Source organism: Benincasa hispida, chromosome 1 (genome assembly GCF_027475165.1).
Source record: "Benincasa hispida cultivar pf3 chromosome 1, pf3_genome.v1.1, whole genome shotgun sequence".
In the NCBI taxonomy this organism is placed as follows: Eukaryota; Viridiplantae; Streptophyta; class Magnoliopsida; order Cucurbitales; family Cucurbitaceae; genus Benincasa; species Benincasa hispida.
Genome location: NC_143478.1, coordinates 56,730,060 through 56,734,238, shown reverse-complemented (window position 1 = coordinate 56,734,238; position 4,179 = coordinate 56,730,060). Strand labels below are relative to the sequence as shown.

Here is a 4,179-nt window from a genome sequence, read left to right as displayed (position 1 = left end):
ATTCAACATTGTTTAAGAACTTAGCACTATGATAACGTGCATTTCTGCTCGTTATCAGCAACTCATGCAACTCTTCTCTTTGCATGTTGATCTGCAATATAATGAAGAGATTGGAGTGAAAATCGGGCATGCAATCTATAGAGTTTTGAGAGAAAAACTGATTTGAAGAAAGGTTCTTCAACAAGGTTACAGCAGTGAGCTTTTCTCCTTCATCCCTTGATTTAAGCTTGTTTTAAGTCCCACAATTCAATCTAAAGCACCAAGAGAATAGTGGTGAAGATCTTGAGGTGGTCTACAATAAGATATGGAGAAGATAGCAGCTGAAGATGGAGCTTTGAAGAAGTTCTACAAGAGGTATGTCTTGAAACTCATTTTTTCTACAAAAGCATGCTTTATATTTTTCCAAAATTAGTGAATTTGAATGCTTAGATAATTCTTGTGCTTCCGCTGCTGTTGATACATCCTACAACTTTAATGTGGCAGAGATGAATGGGTCTAGAATTGATGAGGGCAGTCAGATTAGCATAATCCTACATTCTTTGTTGGAGAGCTTCCTCCACTTTGTTAGCGATGTGATTCTTAACAAAGTGGAATATACCCTTACAACTCTTTTCAACTAGTTGCAGACATACCAATCTTTACTAAAAAGTAAGGAGAGGAAAAGGTGTAAGCCCTCTCTTCTTCTACACTTTCTTGGGATATTAGGAAGCACATAGTTGAGATTGAACTCAGGGACTTGAGATAAAGTTTGATGTGGATCTATTGTTAAGATTTATAATTAAAAATAAAAATATTTGGATTGACATTTGTTTCATTAAGAAAGAGGAAGTAAGAACTCGGGGAATAATTTGAGGGTAATGAACTAGTTGAGCATATAAAGGACATTCGAGGTTGAATTTGGCATGCTTAGGACAGGTAAAGTCAATTGTAAAAGTCAACTGTCAAATGGTCAAACTCAAAGTAAAAAAAAAAAAAAGTCAACAATTTGGAAAGTGGTGAAATTTTTGTAATTTTTAAGTTTTAAAAGTAAATTTGGCTTGTTTAAGATCTATTGGGCGAAACTAGCAGAAAATTAAAGCAATTTGAATGAAAAGTCAAATTAAGACTGAATTTCAGACAGTCTGAGTAGGCTTCAGTGTTTTGAAGTTTTCGAGCTGTAGAAATCGAATTTGAAGCTGAAATTTTGAGGTTAGTAAGTTAAGAGGTTTATTAACATTTTTGTTACAGGATGTTATAGCTAATTTTTACTGGAAATTGGTGAATTAATAGGAAAACCGAAAGGAAGAGGAAAAAAAGAATTTTGGAAAAATTAAGGTGCTTCCTATTGAAATTTCCTATTGGATGGCTTTGAGGTTAAGGGTTAATTATCTGTGCACGTGTTAAACTTGAAATTGAAGCTGGAAAACGAAGAGAGAAAGGGAATTGCGAATTTTCTGAGTTTGGCCGACCGAAGAAGAGGAAAAAAAAAGTTGTTTTCGAATTAGGGCCGTTCTTGTAAAGGAAAATTGGGAAAAATCAAAGAAACTTAAAGAGGAAGTAAAGAAGAAGCTCTTGGGAGGCTTGAGTTGAAGAAATTTGGCCGAAAAAGTAAGGAAAACAAAGAAAAACAGTGGCGCTAGAGTTATCGCGAAAACAGAGGATGTTCGGGTTTTTAGCAAATTCGTGGAGTTAGAGGCTAATTCCAAGCTCCAAATTTAAAGGTAAGTTACTTTTAAGGTCCTTCTAGAGTTATATGGTCTTTTATTTGATCGCTATTGGCTGTAATTTATGATTTTAAGCTCTAAAAATTCTGCAACTTCTCGCCAGGAAAACAGGGGAACCGTGGAAAGATTGGTCGACTCCGGGAGTTCTAGGGCAATTCGGAAGTCGAAACTTTGAGGTAAGTTAATTAAGAGGATGGGTAAAAGGTTTATATAAGCTAATTAAGCTTTAAATGGCCGGAAAATGATGAATTTAAGTCTGAAACGACCACCGGAAGAACAGAGGCCAAATCTGGAAATTTCTGAGCTGGAGGTTGAAGAAAGAGTTGACTTTGCTGTTTGACTTCTATCTGTCATCTATTGTCCGTCATTAAAAGCTAGAAAATAAATTTTATGTTAATTCAAGTGTTGTCAAGCATAATTAGGGATCCAATTGGTATTGTTATGATACCTTAAACTTGAAATTAGAAGAAATTGAGATCCTGAGTCAACTATGAAGTTGATTAACGAGTTAATTTGAAGTAAACTCTAATTAGGGTTAATGAGAAAAATTAAGGTAAATGGGAATAGAATTAGTTCTTATTGAAGATTAATTTTAAGGTCTAGAGTTAATTTTAGAGCAATGGAAGGACCAAATTACAAATCAACTTTACCTTGAACCAAATTAAGGATTTGGAAAAAGTTTAAGTGAATTTGGTTATACTTGAAGATTAATTTTCAAATAATTGGATTATGGTTATGTTGAGGATAACTAGAGGATTATCAATATAATTTCAGGATAAACAGGAGATGGAGAAACCGAAATTATGAGGAGGAGCCGATTAACAGTGAGTGGTTTACTTTCGAATGCTTTGATATAGAAACTAATTATCTATTATAGTATGTTATGATTTATGAAATGTGATGGCATTATCTGTTTTAATTGATTGATATTTCAAAAATGTTTAAATCGTGATTTCTAAACTCCCGATGGTTTTATACGATCTTGATTTATCAAAATGTAGTTTGGAACCAGAGTTCACACAATTGTGACTTGTATTGTGTTATATGAAAACCTCTTGATGTTGAATTTAAAAATGCTAAATGTTTGTGAAAGTGGTTTCAAACTACTAATTCTTGTACCCGAGAGATGGTTATTTTCTGTGCTACTTGAATATGTTTCAGTAGCACCACTCAGGCAATCAGGGGGCTACCAGGGTCAGATGTGGCCAGAGTATACCGGGAAGTCCAGAGGAACCTACGCCTATAGCGCCACCCAGGCTATCAAGGGGCTACCACCGGGGTTAAATGTGGCCAGAGTATTTCGGGAAGTCCAGAGTAACCTGGGCATGTGGTGTGTATTTATGCTTAGCCTTGAGGCAACTCTGCGTGTACGTATGACCTTATGATTTGGTTTACACCGCGGGGGGCATTCGTTGTCCAGAGTAACCCGCCATTGTAAACGAGTATTTGGGTACAAAGTTGGTGTGGTTTTCTGATAACGGCTGAATGCTTTATAATGTGCTTATGAGAGTTGATCATGCCACTTTTTTTTTACTAGCACGTGTTTGAGATGTTGTTGAATCTTGTATACTTTGTTCAATGATTTACTGAATGATTTGATAAACTTTATTGATGATTTAGAAAGCGATAGCTTATGTTTATATTAAACTACCACTCACTGGCTTTAGCTCATGCTTTCCATGTTTTATGTTTTTCCCCACCCCCAGGTAGCGATAAGTTCCTGGTGCCTACTGAGTCGTCAAACGCCACTAGTGTTATTAAACATCTGTTGTATTGTTTGTACATGTATTTGAGAATATTCTAGAACAGCGAAAACTTGTGAGTTACATGTCATGGGAGGTTTTGTTCAAAATAATCCTTATTGTTGGTCTGTAAATCTCTTTAAACAGTATTGTGATTTAAACTGAATCAAATTCCTAAACTCTATCAATGAACATAAATTATTTTTGGAAATGGGTTTTGGAAGTTTGGGTTTGATCTTGAGTACAGGATATGTTAAGAATTAGGACGTTAGATGTCATGGAGAGAAGTGATGTTTAATGTCTTCACACTTCGTTCTAGGTTAGAAGGGAAATCTGGAATGGGGTGTGACAAAAGAGCTAAGGAAAATGTTGTCTCATCTTCTAAGTTCCATCAAGGTTCGACCTCAGGGACGAAGCCTACACCTTCTACTTCGAAAGGGGAAGAAGAAGAAAGATTGTAAGGGGAAAGGGAAGGCACCTGCTAACTTGCCACTTGTCGCCCAGAGGAGACGTCTGCCACCAGTTGAGAAAGGAAAATGTTTCCATTAAAACCAGGATGGACACTGGAAGAGGAATTGTCCTCACTGGCTGAAAGAAAGGAAGGCAGCCAAGGCTAAGGCCAAAGGAAGCAAAGGTAAATATTATTTCCTTACTTAGAAACTTACTTGGTGGAGAATGATGATTCTGCCTGGATAATGTTTGTTCTTCTTTTCAGGGGATTAGATCTTGGCGAC

At 36.2% G+C, this 4,179-nt stretch overlaps 1 long non-coding RNA gene across 1 annotated transcript; it reads left to right on the top strand.

The window, feature by feature from the left end:
• The first annotated feature begins 1,409 nt into the window (after positions 1 to 1,409).
• Positions 1,410 to 3,945, top strand: LOC150038565 (uncharacterized). Its single transcript, XR_016527020.1, has 3 exons — positions 1,410 to 1,700; positions 1,807 to 1,879; positions 2,478 to 3,945. It is a non-coding gene; the product is annotated as an uncharacterized LOC150038565 (long non-coding RNA).
• Positions 3,946 to 4,179: the final 234 nt, after the last annotated feature.